At 36.8% G+C, this 16,591-nt stretch overlaps 1 protein-coding gene across 7 annotated transcripts in view; it reads left to right on the top strand.

Annotated features, from left to right (window-relative positions):
• The window catches only part of LOC115943924 (uncharacterized), a 126,984-nt gene that overhangs the window by 10,088 nt on the left and 100,305 nt on the right, over positions 1–16,591 (top strand). For 5 of the 7 annotated variants that reach the window (XR_004078492.2, XM_081825894.1, XM_081825934.1 and 2 more), the window contains exons 2-4: positions 8,320–8,382; positions 8,788–8,844; positions 9,804–9,880. The gene's annotated coding sequence lies outside the window, so the exon portion shown is untranslated. Of the gene's footprint in view, positions 1–6,168; positions 6,918–8,319; positions 8,383–8,787; positions 8,845–9,803; positions 9,881–10,316; positions 10,442–16,591 lie in introns of those variants that run through there. The other 2 variants (XR_004078491.2, XM_081825920.1) reach the window with 2 other exon arrangements.

Genomic DNA, 16,591 nt, shown 5'->3' with positions numbered 1-16,591 from the left:
TTTTTTTTTTTTTAAAGATTTTATTTATTTATTTGAGAGAGAATGAGAGACAGAGAGCATGAGAGGGAGGAGGGTCAGAGGGAGAAGCAGACTCCCTGCCGAGCAGGGAGCCCAATGTGGGACTCGATCCTGGGACTCCAGGATCATGACCTGAGCCGAAGGCAGTCGCTTAACCAACTGAGCCACCCAGGCGCCCCATACTTGGTCATTTTTTAATGGCTACTAGTTTTGGTGTATTGATATACTACCCCTTTGAGTATCTAATAACATCTCTGCTTCTCTACCAGTTGACTGATATATATTAAGGGCCATAAACAAAATTAGTCCATTTTAAAAGTGGGCACGTTCATTGTAAATTATTAGCCAAGATCTATTCAAATGCAGACATGCTTGGTTCTAGTCTGGATATACAATAAAATTAATTTAAATAACTTTAATCAGCTTCAAAAACAGCAAATTCCAAGACAATTAGGTTAACTTTAAGAACTCATATTTATTGAGTTAACAGATGGTAAATTAAAAAACAATGAAGCTAATTTTTAAAATCATTCATTGAATTAAAAAAAACAGACATTTAACAAAACTGTTTTTAAGCTGTTTTTTTCATCCCAATATGCATATTTTAAGATTCCAACTTGGGCAACTTCTGGGAAGACACAAATTAGTTGCACTATATGAACATTCTTCTGGTGAATTACTTTTTTCAAGGATTTAGAACCACCTAAAAAAGAATTTTATGAATCAACAATAAAAATATAGGAAATAAGCATATTCTAGAGAGTGGAAGGAATGAAGAGGCTACTTCATCAATTCCAGTTTGCTCTCTAACATGCTCCTGTGGCCTTCTATATTGCTGGCCTTGACACACTTTGGGAGTTTCCTATGCTAGCAGAGTGGACATACCTTGGCAGTTTCCTATGCTAGCAGAGTGAAAGTTGTTCCTGGCCAGAATTGCATTTCTGCAGTTTAATGGTCAAATATAAGACTTCCCTTTGATGGCTTCTTGGGCCTTGTGCACCAATGACTTGAAATATATTGTAAATGCTAGAAACTGACTCTGCAAGCTTACAGGAAACCGGGAATTTTGTGAAAGTACATTGAAGACCTGGGGTCTTCTTCTCTTGGGCTTCCACTTTCTTGGGTCTCCTTGCAGTTTTTGGAAATGGAGCAATGAACATATCCCAACACATGAAGGATACCAGAAACTGGTTGTTCCCATATGCAAGTTCAATCATTTCTCCCACTTCCTGTGGTTTTATAGATGGAATTGGAGATAACATCATGGATACATTAAGATACATCATTTGCCTTGTACTTGCTATTATTAGTTTTAACATGATGGCATATTTAGAACTATAGTTATATATGTAGACATGCAGTTATTCCATAAAAATATTTGGAATAGATTTGTTTGAATAGCTGGTTGATCAGTTGGTGTTACAGTTTTTTCTTTAGTTGGAGAGTTGCAAACTGTAATATATTTATTTTATGGTCCTAGTAACCCATTATCTAAGATCTGGTTTTACTTTACGTTGTAAGTCTTACATTACTTGATTGGTAATGTTGAGAATCATATTTACTTGTTTTGATAGACCAATTTATTAGTTACAATTTGAGTTAAAAACATTTAGAAATATAAAAACACATTTATTATTGAAAATACAGTAGTAAAATTATCTTATTATTGTGCATTTGAAACTACTTAGCCCCAGCCCCTTTTCTCCTTGAAATAATTGTTTTTATAATAGCCTTCTGATAATATGAGGCTTTTTAGGAATGCAATTATAACAATATAGCAGGAGGGACTATATTGTTTTTAATTAAACAAGAATAGGTAAAAATAAGAATAGATTGTGACTAAATGAAAAATTCAGTAGGTGAAATTTTTGTTTTGCAGAAATAGAAATTAGGGATACAGAAGAAAAACTTCATAACTAATCTAAACATCCAAAGAAAATGAATAAAAGTTAAAAGGGTAAGAGGAAATTGGATAGACAAATTATGGAGGTCTAACTTAGAATGTAAACTCCTTGAGAGCAGTAAGCATCTTATTATAACCCTACCCCCAACAGAGGGCTTAACACATAGTATATGTTATTAGTATTAGATAAACATTTCTTATATTTATGAATAAAATAATGGGTGTTCCCCTGAAAATAGAGCAAGTGGATCAGAAGTAAAAATCAAAGTTTATAACAGAAGAAAGCTTTCTATGTATAAAAACTGCACTAACATTGTAAGGTTCTTTTGAGCAAAATTAAGGGGTAGAAATAATTGCCCAGTCATAGGCTGGTAAATTTTTAAATTTCTAGAACAAACAAAATTCCTACAAGTGTCTGAGAAAACAGATATATATTTTTGTAGATTGTCTTCATATGTCTTTTACAGAACAAGGATATTTTTAAGACCTAGTGTAAATTTTTACATAATTTTAAGCAAAACAAATTTGATTCTTTAAGTTTTATGCCTACCTGGTTATTGGCTCATACATAAAAGCAACAGAAAAACATTTTTAAGTCGGGAAGGTGTCAGAAGTATAACAACTAAGAGTACTTTCTGTAAAAATTGCAGAGATATCATCTAGATCACTAAGTGGTCAGATATATAAAAAAATCAAGAATAGGAAGTACCAGGAAAAAAGCTTAGTGCTAACTAAGCACTGAGGGTCAAGACGAAGTAATAAATGAATAAAATATAGGGAAAATGGAAGTGAATTAAGAATTGATGTTAATGACTAGATGTTTTTCTTTACTAAGGGAGCAAAGTTTCAAATAAAATAATCCTAAAAGGAGATTTTTTTTTAAATTTTAAAAAAAGAGTCTGTAATTAATAACCACGATGTGGAAAAAGGAGATGGAGAAAACAAAAGCATTAGAAGTTGTTGCTTTATATTTATTTATTTATTTAAAGATTTATTTATTTATTTGAGAGAGAGAGACATCGTGGGGGGGGGAGGGGGGAGGGTAGAAGGGAAGAATCTCAAAAAGACTCCCCACTGACCGGGGAGCCTAACGCAGGGCTCAGTCTCATGACCCATGAGATATTGACCTGAGCCAAAATCAAGAGTCAGATGCTTAACCAGCTGAGCTACCCAGGCACCCTTGTTGCTTTATTTTTAAATCATTAGATAAGAATGCATTTAAGGGTAGTCGTGAACAATTTAATATAGATACTAGTTGAATGGGAAGAAGAATATCTATTTTATAAGTAATTGTAGGAGATAAAACAAAACAGTTCAGAAGACAAAATGGAAAGGAAACAATAAGGAATTATTGAAAAGAAGAAAGTATAAAATAAGTACAATCAAGCTAAAAAAATTATGACAAGTATAAATGTCTTAAATTTCTCTATTCAAATGGAAAGATCTTCACATTAAAATAAAATGAAAGTCTTATGATTTGGTAGTGCTTAAAAGATTCATACTTAAAGAAAAATGACATGGAAATACTTTTTAAAAGGGCAAAGATTTTGTAGCCTAACATGGTCACAAGCAGATTTTTTTCAAAAAACAGTAAATAAGACAAAAAGGACTATTTTATAATTATTGTTAATGTAATATTAGTAAAGGAATAATGGCACTGAAAAATAATGCATTAAATAAGCTTAAACCTAAAATAACTCAACATGCTTTTTAAAAACACAGTAAAGCTCATCATAGCAAAATAATGAAAATAATGTATACCCAAGCAGTGCAAAAGTTTACAAAATTAGAAACTAATGAAATATTTCATATTGGTAAATTAAATAAGAAGTAAATGATTATTTTCATAGGTTGTTTTGTAAAGCATTAGATAAAATTTAATACTTGTTCCTGATAAAATGATAAGAAGAAAAAATAAACTATTTTTTAGTATGATAATAAATATTTTTAACTAATAGTCAATATTAAAATTAACATAAAATACTAGAAATATACATGTTTAAAAACAGGCATGGGGTAGAAGTTGGTCTAATGGTTCTGTCATAATAATGTTATTAAACATTATTTTTAAAGCCCTTATCAATATAATAAAACATACTAAAGAAAGAAGACCTTGGGGCACCTGGGTGGCTCAGTTAGTAAAACATCTGCCTTCAGCTCAGGTCATGGTCCTGGTGTCCCCGGATTGAGCCCTGAGTTGGGCTCCTTGCCCAGCGAGGAGTCTGCCTTTCCCTCTCCCTCTGCCCTCCCTGCCCTGCTCGTGCTCTCTCTCTCTCTCAAATAAATAAATAAAATCTTTTTTAAAAAATAATAAAGAAGACCTATAAAGAGTGAAAAAATATACATTATCATTATGAGTGGAAAAATATTTTTGTAGCTTGAAAACCCAAATAAGTGAACAAAAATGTGAATAGACTTAATAAATTAGTAGAATATTGGCAGACATATGACTATTAACATAAATCAGTAGTATTTCTACATATTAGCAACGATTAGCTTAAACATAAACCTCTAAGAGATACTTATTTTACAAGAGCAACAAAATGTATAAAACTCTGAGTTTAAACAGAAATATGTTACCTATCTAAATGAAACTTTTTGAGAGCTATAAAAATATTAAATTAATCAAAAGATTGGTTTCTGGTGTAAAAAAATAACATTTTAAAATTCTTGGGGCTCCTGGGTGGCACTTAGAAGTTAAATTTCTCACTCTTGGTTTCAGCTCAGGTCATGATCAGGTCATGATCTCACGGTCGTGAGATCGAGCCCTGAGTCAGGCTTTGCACTCAGTGGGGAGTCTGCTTGAGATTCCCTCTCCCTCTGCCCCTACAACTCCTCTCTAAAATAAATAAATAAGTAGATAGATAGATAAATATTGTTAATTCTTTCCAAAGTATAGACTTAATGGGAAATCTAATAATAATGTCTCTTTTGTTTTTTACATTTTAAAGTAACGGTGAGAGGAACTTGATTTTGACATAAATCTGGAAAAGAAAGTAGGCAAGAATAGTAAAAATCAATTCTAAGAAAGAAAAGTAATGAGGACAGACTAGTCTTATCAAATATTAAAATATAAAGTTATAATAATTAAAACCATGTGATACTGGCACCAAAATAAATTAATGAGGCAAAATATGTGGTCAAAATAAATCATATTTTATATAATAAAGGAATATTTGATAATATCAGAACACAAATCAATGGGAAGGGAAAATATTTTACAATATATGGACTGATAAACTGGAAAAAATCAATTCATATACTCATGATACACCTATAATAAAAATAGCAAAAAAAATAAAATAGCAAAACTTAAACTGTAGGAAGTCTAAAGGGATTTGTTTTTATAGGCTTAGAATAGTGTAACAAATTGCAAAAGTAAAGATAAAATAGATTTGGTTATATTAAGACAGCAATAAAAAAAAACAAACACCAGGCAAGGTACCATTATTTGAACATAACGAAAGGGTCAATAATCATATTATTAACAGAAGCTTATACAAACTCCACAGCTAAGAACTAATACAAGAGATAAGAATAGAAGAGAATCTAGCCAATATATGAGATAAGACTAAAATCACATTTCACAAAAGATGAAATATAACACATTTGCAAACAAATAAAAACATTCAGCCTTACTAATAATCAATTGGTTATACACTAAAACGAAAATAAGCTGTATTTAGGTTTAATCAGTTATTTTAAAATTAATGTCAAGGATTTACATTCCCAGCTGTTATGGATTATTTTCATTTGGATCAACTTATCCTCTGAGAGAAAGTGGAAAACCTGGGTAAAATCTAGCAAATGTTTGCTTAAAAGCATCACAGAGATTCAGGGCAGAGAGAGGATTTGAGAAGCGGAGAACCCAGAGAGCAGGGAATCCAAAAGAGGTAGTTCTAACAGGTAGTTAGAAGCTAAGGTAAAACCCCACTTGACAAAGATGTGATCACCCAGAGGCTCAAATTATCTCTACAATTTTTCATACACAGGGTCAGGCAATAAAATTACTAGCCATACCTGTAGATTAGATAATAGACTTTAAAATATCTGTGATTAGGGCGCCTGGGTGGCTCAGTCAGTTAAGCGACTGCCTTCGGCTCAGGTCATGATCCTGGAGTCCCGGGATCGAGTCCCGCATCGGGCTCCCTGCTCAGCGGGGCGTCTGCTTCCCCCTCTGCCCTCTTCCCTCTCGTGCTCTCTCTCATTCTCTCTCTCTCTCAAATAAATAAATAAAATCTTTAAAAAAAAAAATAAAAAAAATAAAATATCTGTGATTAATAAATTAACAAAATTAGATGAGAAGATAAGGAATTTGGGTATATTATTGGTAACTATGATAAAAATAAAATGGAAATTCTGGAACTGAGAAATAAACTGACCTGAATTAAAAATTCAATGGATGGGTTTAAGGGCAAACTAGAAACAGCTGAAGAACAGATTGATGAACTGGAAGTCAAACCAATAGAAGATTTAATGTTAATACGCAAAATCAGCAAAGTACACTAGAAAGTGGTTTCTTCTTACATAACTGGTGGCATATAAATCTATATAATACTTTTTAGAAATGCTTTGGCAATGTAAGTCAGATATTAGGACAAAAAAGATTCATATCTTTTGATCCAGTAATCTTATGTCTGGGAATATCTATTAAGGAAATAAGTTTCTGGTGTGAATTTTTTTTATGTATAAAGATGTTTACTACAGACTTGCTCATGATACTAATAACTGTGCAGACAATGTTTTAAGTGCTTTACTTCAATTAATGCAGTTAATCCTCCCAAAAACCCAAGTAGGTGGAAGTAGTTACTACTAACATCCTCATTTTACAGATGAGAAAACTGAAACATTGAGAGGTCAAGTAGCTTGCTCAAGATTATGCAGCTAGTGAGTAGAGAAACATTTGAACCAGGCTTTCTGGCTCCATAGCCTGCCCTTGAACCTGCCCTGGGCTGTTGGAAACAACCTAAATAGCTAACAACTGGAGACTTGTCAAGTAAGTAATATACCCAGTCTATGTAATATTATGCAGGTATTAAAAATGAGCATCATGAACACTTAGCAACATAGGAAATACTTCTGATATAATATGAAGAGAAAAAAATCAAAATCGTAGAACTACAGCAAATTAAAAAATATGCATATAAATATGATTGAAATCAAATATTCCCAAAGGCTAATGACAATTATATGACATTAGTAGCACTTCTTCCTTTTTCTCTTCTTCTGTTTTTCACTTTCTCAAAATTTTAATGATGTGTGTTTCATACACATGCACACATCTATCTATCTATCTATATGTATGTATGTATTTCAGTCGTTGTGCTTCATATATAAAATACCACTAACTATACATAAAAAAGCAGGAGAGTGTATTGGGTAAGAACCCGGGCTCTGGAGCCAGACTGCCTGGGTCACCACTTCCTAGGTGTGTGACCTTGGGCAGGTTGTTGAACTTTTGTTTCTAAGTTTCTACGCTTATCCTGTAAAATGAGGATAATTATAGTACTTATAGGGTGATTGTGAGGATTAAATATGCTTAAAATATATTTAGAACAGTGTCTGAACGTTAAATATGTAAGCATGATCTAGTATTGTTATTTTACAAAGAAACCTCATCGTTTTAGACCCCGAGTGACCAGACAAAATGACAGTTCCCTCCTGCCAGTCCTCTGATAGGCACACACATTAGTGACAAGTTTTGTTTCTATATATAGATCCTTGTCCTTATTCTGAATTGCCCAATGCAGAGCTGTCTAGGAACCAAGAACCATTGGCTGAGGGGGCACTTCTGAACTCTTTCCAAGAAGCAGTGCTAATCAAATGTCTGATATGTTTTTTATTTTATCTTGAGGACAAGAGTGATTGAAACTGCCCATTGAAGCCAATATTGTACTAACATCAACATCGGTAAACTAGAGAAAATATTTATCTATTTCCCCAATTTTTACTCTTCTCTGGATGAATGACTTTTTACCAGCTCCCTGATCTGACAGTTTGAGTAACAATAGAAAGCTGTTTATGAAATAGGACATCTGTTGTAACTTAATTTTTCTGAATTGAACACCCCAGGGGGCCTGAAAATGTGTTTTGAAACTTTTTTCCACCTGGCAGATCCAAAAAGTTCAGAAGATTTTTATAGAATTTCCTCTTCCCTTAAAATAGTTTCATTGCAATTGTAAACAAACAAACAAAAAATCTGTTGGATGCCAAGATTTACTGTTGGCTCTCTTAATGGCTAATGAAGTGATAAGACCTTGCAATAACACTTGCCAATTAAAAATTAACAGGTGCTTGTCAGGTAGAATATTGCAGTACCTATTAGAGGAAAGGATGCAGATAAGTATTTCATACATTTGTGAGAACGATCACCTTTGATGTGTCTGTCTGGTTTTCAGGATGTTGCAGGTCTCTGCTCTTGTAAGACTTTGGCTGCAGAACCCAGGGCTGAACACCTCTAGGTGAGTTAGCTGTTTCCTGAATGCTGTCTGTCTCCTACCCGTCTCTGTCAAGGCCCTGCAATGTTCATTGGCAATGTCCTTTGGTTAAACTCTCTAAGAATTCTCAGTTCTATGATACGGTAAATGTCTAACAAATTGCTTTAATGTCTGAGCTTTACATTGTTGCTAAAGTTATCGTTCCTTTTGGGGTTATTCATGGAACTGGATCTATCTCTGGATTTGTCTTCCCCACCCCCACTTTGTACCAGGATTTACCACAAACCTTTCCCACTCTCTCTCCTAACAGGCATGTTCTGTTAGAGCACAATACCACTTAAGACAGATTCACTGTCTAAGTCACAGGCCAGCATTTCACAGTGATGACTGGTCACATGGTAATAGTGAAATTCCTTTCCCCTTTTGCAGAAATGGATCAAAAGACTCAACCAGCAAATGGTGAATCAATGACAAGTCAATAATAAGGTGAGAGATTATGTTACTAAAGGATGACCTCAAGATTATTACTATACAATGAATTAATTTCTTATGTAGATAAATGCTGGACAATTCATTATTGCCATAGTATAACTGGAGGTGATTTCATGTGTTTGTATTGCCACATGAGGTTAAATGGAATTGGATATGGTCCCCTCTCTAACATGTAATCAGTGTCTGAATTTGCTGAAATTTCTAAACAATTCCGGGCTTCAGGATCTCCCCTTGAAAATAGGAGCAATAGTATTTATCTGTTAGGCTATGAAGGCAAAATGTTAGAACAGGAAAACACCTGACACCCAGCAATCACTTCATGAGTGCTAGTCCTCCCTACCCCTATTTATGGAGATAGAAAATAAAGAGATAACAGAGAACTCTGCTTTCATCTTCAAATATATTATTCTTCATTGATTATCTAATGAATAGAACTGTTGACTCAGAAAATAGGTGGAATTTTCATCTTTCCAACCTTCATTCTTTTTTCATTTCTTAGAGCTATAAGCTGAGAGCTGAGTGCTGTGGGAGACAAAAAGGAGAGTGATCCTATTCTCATGGAGATTGGGATCTAAAAAGGATATAAAACCTATATATATATATTTTGTATATATATAAAACATATATATATATATATTTAATATCAGTAGAAAGACAAAGTATTGTCTTCGTTTATTAGAAGGAGAAATTATTTTAACTAGGGTTATCATGGAAGGCTTCATGGAGGAGATAGTGACCAATTAGGCTTTAAAGAAGAGGTACAATTTGGGCAGCAGTGAGAGAGGGGATACAGTGAACCAAGACTACTTGAAGTAGCATGATTGGGTGGAAAAAACAGTAACCTGGGACTGGGAAGACCTGGGTTGGCAATACCTCGGTTGAACTACTTCCTGGCCTTCAATTTCTTTATCTGTGAAATGTGTAAAATAATCTCTGCCCCATTGGTCTTTCAGGAGTCTGGAGAAGATCAAAGGGGAGCTTGCATATGAGATCTCTTTGGAAACCCTGAAGCACTCTGTGAATGAAAAGGGTAAATTTTTTCTCTCTTCCCTTGTACCATAAACTCCATGAGAGCATTTGACAGGGTCAGTTGTGTTGGTCTTTAAAAAAAATGTTTCATGAAGTATAAAAAAAAAAAAAAAAATCACACTATAAACCTTAAGTCTTTACAATTTTTATTTGCCAATTATGTGTCAATAAAGAAGGGGGAAGTTTTGATAAAACAATGAAGCATTGATTGAGTGAAGGAATCCATGAATATTATGGATGTTATGTCATGTCTGTGTCCCCCCAAAATTCATATGCTGAAATCCCACCTCCTAAGAGGTGGGGTCTTTGGGAGGTGGGACCTTTGGGAGGTAATTAGGTTTAATGAGGTCTTGAGGGCAGAGCCCCATGATGGAATTAGTGCCCTTAGAAGAGGAGGAGACACCAGCACTTTCTCTCTCCACCATGTGATGATACAGTGAGAAGGCAGCCATCTGCAAGCCAAGAAGAGGGCCCTCACCAAGAACTGAATCTACTGGTACCTTGATCTTGGACTTCCCAGCCTCCAGAACTATGAAAAATAAATGTCTGTTGTTTAAGCCGCCCAGGTGTGGTGTTTTGTTATAGTAGCCTGAGTGGACTAAGACAGTGTGTAAATAAATGAGTGAAAAAAAACAAAGGCACAGAGTAGGAAAACATACAATATGAACAAGGAATAAAGGGTTATCTTTGAATGTATGTGGTGTAGCTGGGTGTTAGGAGTGTAACCCATAGCTAGGTGTATGGATGGAATGCAGTGGTCCTCAGAGTATGTTCTGTGGACCAGCAGCATCAGTATCATCTGGGAACTGGTTAGAAATGCAAGTTCCTGGGCCCCCACCCAGGCCTACTGAATCTGAAACTCAGGGGTGGGGCCAGCAATCTGTTTTAGCAATCCCTCTAGGTCATTCTGGTGCAAAGTAAAGTTTTGAGAACCATTACTTTGTACTAACATGGGGAGTCTGGAAATTATTCTGCTGTAAATTCAGTGTTAATGAAGGTTTTTAGCTGTGGATGGATATAATCCGAGCTGTATTTCTAGGACGATGAGGCATGAAGCTTTGCCTCAAAGAATTTATGGCTTCAATGTAAAAAGCACCACTGGAAATACTGGAAAACACATTGTATTTGCCAAGCCCCAGAGTGAAAGATTTTGATTTTTCCTGATTCCAGATAGTATCCACATCATCAGCTAAGAAGCAAAGCAGAGCAGGCATCGCTTCCAGGCACTGGAGAAACCAGCTTGGTCTACAGAGACCAGGCAGGATGAGAAAGTTTCTGTGAAAATACATGAGTTAACTGTCAGATATGGTCCTAACTGATCTTAGAGTGGCCTCTTAGTCCTGGCCAGCTGTGGGGAAACATGAAATGGAACCTCCCCTACCAAGACAAATGGGCAGTTCTTCCTGCAACTGGCCTAACTAGTTACACTGGCTGAAAATGCAGCTCTTTAGTTAGGGCTGGTGGAGACAGGTCTGCCAAAGGAGAAGGCATTGTGTGGAAGAGAAATGAAGAGCCTCAAGGGAAAGCAGTTATCTTAAGAGAGAGTCTAGAAGCCCAAGATATGAGTGTCAGGTGGGGAGGGAGTGGGGAGGAGAAGGATGAGGGCTGTTCAGAGTGGTTTTGGACTGCTGGGATGACCAATTATCTGGGTTTGCCCAGGACTCAGGATGTTCAGGACCATCCCTGTCAAAGCAGGGCAGTTGGTCACCCTACAACTATGCACCCTCAGCTGTGTTGAAGACCTGGGGAGGAGACCTTGTGAAAGCAGAAAATTCACTGCTCTAAACCTTGTTTCTCAAGATATTGTTTACAGACTGACAACGTCAGTATCACCTGGGAGCTTGTTAGAAATGCAGCTCCTCAGGCCCACCCTAAACCGACAGGATCAGACCTGCATGACAGCAAGAGCCCCAGGTGATTTGCATGCACATGGGTTGAGAAAGACTGATTTAGAAGATGCTGTGAGCCCTGGGTGGCTTCCCCCCAGTAAAAAAAAAAAAAAAAAGTAGCACTGGTGGGGAACAGAGAGAATTTCTTGGCTGTAATATAGCTAATGTCCAGGTTGGCCTGATTCTAAGCTGAAACTGCATCAACACTGCCCGGGAAGGAGCAGAAGCATCGAGAAGGTTATATACTAGGGGTACCAGGAATTGAGAGCAGAGGGAGAAAAGGACAGATGACACAAAACAGCCAAGAGGGGCCTCCTAAGCTATTAATAGTAGTAGTTGTAGGAATGTAGGAAAGCCAGAAATCCAGCAATTACGTGATGAGAGTAAAGCTAGAGAAATACTCTTCCGTTTCTATACTGTGACCCCGTTTTGGTAAAAAAAAAAAAAAAAAAAAAAAAAAAACCAAAAAAAACAAGCTGATGTGGGTCTGGGAAATGAATTATGCTTGAAAATGTGGAGTCACAGCACTGTGGGTAAGCTTTCAGAGAAAGATAAAAGAGGATCACCCACTAAAAGTATTCAACTTTAGCATCTTGGCCTTACTCACTTGCATATCACTCAGAAATGCAAAGCAAGTTTAGTTTTTTCTTCTTCTCTACCTGGTCTGATCATTATGGGTACCAGCTCTGCATTCTAGCAAAAACAATCTGCACTTAATGAATAGTGTTTCATTTTTCTCCAGCTTGAACATAATTCCTTGACTTTAAACATTCTAACTAGCGGTTCTTAAACTCAAACATGCAGCAGAATCACCTAGAGGGCATGTTAAAACACAGATTGTTGGGCCCACCCCCAGGGTTTCTGATTCAGTACATCTGGTAGCAACTTAGAATTTGTATTTCTAAGGAGTTCCCAGTTGATGCTGGTATTATTGGTCCAAGGAACACACTTTAGAACCTCTGATTCACGCTGTTCAGCATGTTATTCCCATCCAAAGGTGATGGTTTCAAAAGCCTTAGATGAATACTTGTCAAGTTGGTTGACTTTCTGTTCTATCTTGGATCAAATACATGATCTTCCTGCGTATGACGAGTGTGCAGCTCGTGGCACAAGCCACTCACAGTGCCAGCTCAACGCATCTGCACTGGTCTGTATCTTGTTCAACAAGACAAGTCCTCTGGTCACATGGTAGGATGTCCTGGCAATGTCAGTTTGTGATGAAAATTTCTAAATACCAATTCTCACTTGTATCTAGCTCACTTCGGACCAGTAATAATTTGTGGACTGGCACCGGCCCGTGGACCACGTTTTGAGTAATGCTGTTTAGATGACTCAGTCTCTCTCACATTCTTTACACCCCTATTCCTTCTCTTGCCCAAGATTGCATTCAGGTATACAAGGTGGTAGGGGTCTTACCTTATCCTTGTGGGACCCTTGTAGCATGCACCATCCTCTAGATACTCAGTGATCCTCGGATTCATTTTTTCTCTGGAATGGGGACCACTGAAATGCAACTAGGTCCCGCCTGATCTGTAGGAATGATGTGTGTTGCCACAGCCCTGAACACTCCCCGTAGTACCCAAGTTCCATCCCTGTGGCCTCTCTCTCCGCTCCTCGATGGCCGCTCCTCTACATATGAGTAGTCTCACTGGGGAAGTAAGAAGTTCCAGAGACGCCTGTTTCCCACATAAAGGCCATTAGGAGGCAGGAATGCCTTCTTTCTGTTTTTTTGGGGGGGGTTTTTTGTTTTTTTTTAAATATTTCTTTATTTGAGAGAGAGAGAGCGCGCGAGCGAGCCTGGGGCGGGGAGGGGCAGAGGGAGAGGGAGAGGAGAATCTCAAGCAGAATTCCCACTGAGCATGGAGCCTCACTCGGGGCTCAGTCTCATGACCCCGAGATCATGACCTAAGCTGAAATCAAGAGTCAGACGCTCAACAAACTGAGCTACCCAGGTGCCCTGGCAGGGATGCCTTCTAAGTCCTATGCATCTACCCACCTGCTGCCGCCTCTGTTCAATTGCTTCTGAGCCCCGTGTAATGTGATGCTGAGCCAAATAGTCAGAATCCCCTAGAAGCAGTGGAGTGCTGGAAGGAACTCATAACCTAGCCAATTGTTAGTTTTTCAGGAATTTTGCACTCCAATTGTTCAACATGGCCATTATTAAAAATTAAATGATAAGAACATATATTTAAACAAGTTATATTAAAAGCAAAGGTAATTAATACTCAAAATCATCACCTCCTATTTATTTTACTACATTGGACTATTAACCTATGTTTAACATATGTGTTTGATAGAAATACTATATAATAATGTACTACCACACAGCTTCTCTAGCTCTGTTCAGAGATACCATGTTGATAGCTTCAAATCAGCCAACATAGGAGTATTTGCACCGTGGAAATGAGCAAACATTATAAATCAGGGCTCCATTCTCCCTCATCTCCACCTCCCCGAGGCCAGTTGTTAAACATTTACCAACACACCATTGCTTAGAGCCTAAATCTGGGAGTGAGCCACTAACCCAATGGCTTCCGGTCACCCTTTACTTACCTAGATGTTACAAAACTGCTCTTCGCCTGAAGATTAGCCCATAAAAGGTGTATGTGGAAGAGATATTGATGACTAGAACCCTGATACCATCTTATCTACTTGACCTACTTCTGTCTCCCTTCTCTCCCTACCGTCTCTTGGGACCGGAAGAAGCAATTTTCTGGCTTTTTATTTCCTCCACAGCGTATCCTTATACATTAAGGATAAACATTCATGGCCTAACATTACTCTCTGACATTCTTTCCCCAAACCTATAAATTTAGTCTAGTTATAAGAAAACATGAGATCAAATTGAGAGACCTTCTATGAAACTTCTATCTACTCATAAACTGTAAGATCGTGAAAGACAAGGAAAGACCAAGAAACAATCATAGCTTGGAGAAGACTAATGTACTAGATTCAATGTGGTATCACAGATTGGACCCTGGAAAAGAAAGAAAATTTGTAGGAAAACTGGGGAGATCCAAATAAAGTCTGAGTATGGTACCAATGTTAATTTCTTAATTCCAATTATTGTATCACATTCTATAAAATGTTAACATTATATGAAGCTGGGTGAAGGGTATATGAGAACCCTATACTGTATTTGCAGCTCTTCCGTAAATATACAATTATTTCCAAGTAAAACTAATGAAGGGAAAAATTCATGACCTAAGTAATAGGTGGGATAGATATTTTTTCTATTCTATGGAGAAAACTTATGATCTGCATCCACCTGCTTTGTGATACGCAAAAGGGAGGAAAGATATGGGTGGTAGAAAATCTTTTTCTCTTACTGAAGCTTGACTTTCAAGTGTTTCATCCTTTGCAGAATAAAAACAAATTTTAGATGTTGTAGGCTGAACAATAATTCTTTCTTTCCTTTTCTTAATAATCTTGCCGTAATGAAACGAATCCCCCTACCCTGAAAGTGATGTCTTCAGACAATGAAAAATACATAGAACATAGATTAATATAAATTAAAAATAGTACCTTTATTTTATGTGGACCTGAAAATGGACCACTGTTCACATAGCTATGTTTCTTTTTTTTTTTTTTTCTTTTTGAATCACATAGCTACGTTTCTAAGTGGAAGGCTAGCCAGGAAGAAAAATCCCTGAACAGGGAAGAATAAATGTGCTCTAAGGCAATGCTTCTCAAACTTTAATTTGCCTTTGCTTCATTTGGGGATCTTGTTAAAATGCAGATTCCTTTTCAGTAGGTTTGGGGTGGGGACCCCAAATTAGTCTGATTTTCTAGTAAGTTCCCGGATGATGCCATGCTGCTGGTCTCTGAGTAGCAAGAATAAAGTAAAGGACCCTTTCTAAGGAATCTCCTCTTCCCCTGGCACAATAGGCATAAGGAAAGTGCTTACTGGCCAGAGGCTTAAAGACACATAGGAAATGTGCAATACTTCTGTAAGACCAGAAATAAAATAAACCAGTTAAAACAAAGAAGAAACATAATAATCAAAAATAAGACATTATTGCACATACTGAGATGGGGTGAAAGAAGGACTAATCAGGAGGTCACTGGACATGTAGAGCTGTTTTTAAAGTTTAATTGAAAGCTCCAACTAAGAGTCATTTATGTAGTCATTCCCTTTCACTGCATAAGGAAAATTCATCATTTTCTATTAAAGAGGAACTGCAGCTTTCGGAATTCCTGACTTGTACGGTACCAATTTACATGAATCTCTTCCCTCCCCTCAAAAGTTTCTAATGATTATAGTACCTGGAAAATAATATGTCATTTTTTCAATGCATACTCTAAACCTACAAAAAAGTTCTTCCAAAATTTTAATCTAGAAAAACAGGTAATTTGCCTGTATCAAAGAGACAACTCATGCCAGTCAAAAAAAACATTACTAGGAGGAGAAAGTGTTACTCACGTGCATGTGTATGTTCCCCCCACCACCACCACCATCATTAGGAGCTTCCGAGGTGTAACATGCACTTACAGAGTCTCTCTCAGCATTGAAACTGAGGTATTTTTCTGGAAGACTTGCTCAGTGGTCTTGTAGATCCTCTGGCGATCTTATCCATGACTTATAAATGTTGTCGTGAACTTGACCAAAGCAGATCTGGCTTTGCCAATCACTTACTCGTTTTTTTAGCCCCAATTTCTTTATTTAAGAAGCAGTGTTGCTTGTCTTAACGGATACATATTATCCAATTTGCAGAAAATCTAAATAATACTGCAAATAGCAAAATGAGATCCATGTGCGGATTCCTGCATCCCAGGGGGCACAGTCCTATTTAGTAATAGCCTTCCCTTGCACTGTTGCCACT

The sequence above is a fragment of the Leptonychotes weddellii genome, chromosome 1 (genome assembly GCF_054177405.1).
Source record: "Leptonychotes weddellii isolate Sample4059 chromosome 1, ASM5417740v2, whole genome shotgun sequence".
Taxonomy (NCBI): domain Eukaryota; kingdom Metazoa; phylum Chordata; class Mammalia; order Carnivora; family Phocidae; genus Leptonychotes; species Leptonychotes weddellii.
The sequence above is the reverse complement of the archived record's forward strand: the minus strand, read 5'-3'. Positions and strand labels throughout refer to the sequence as shown.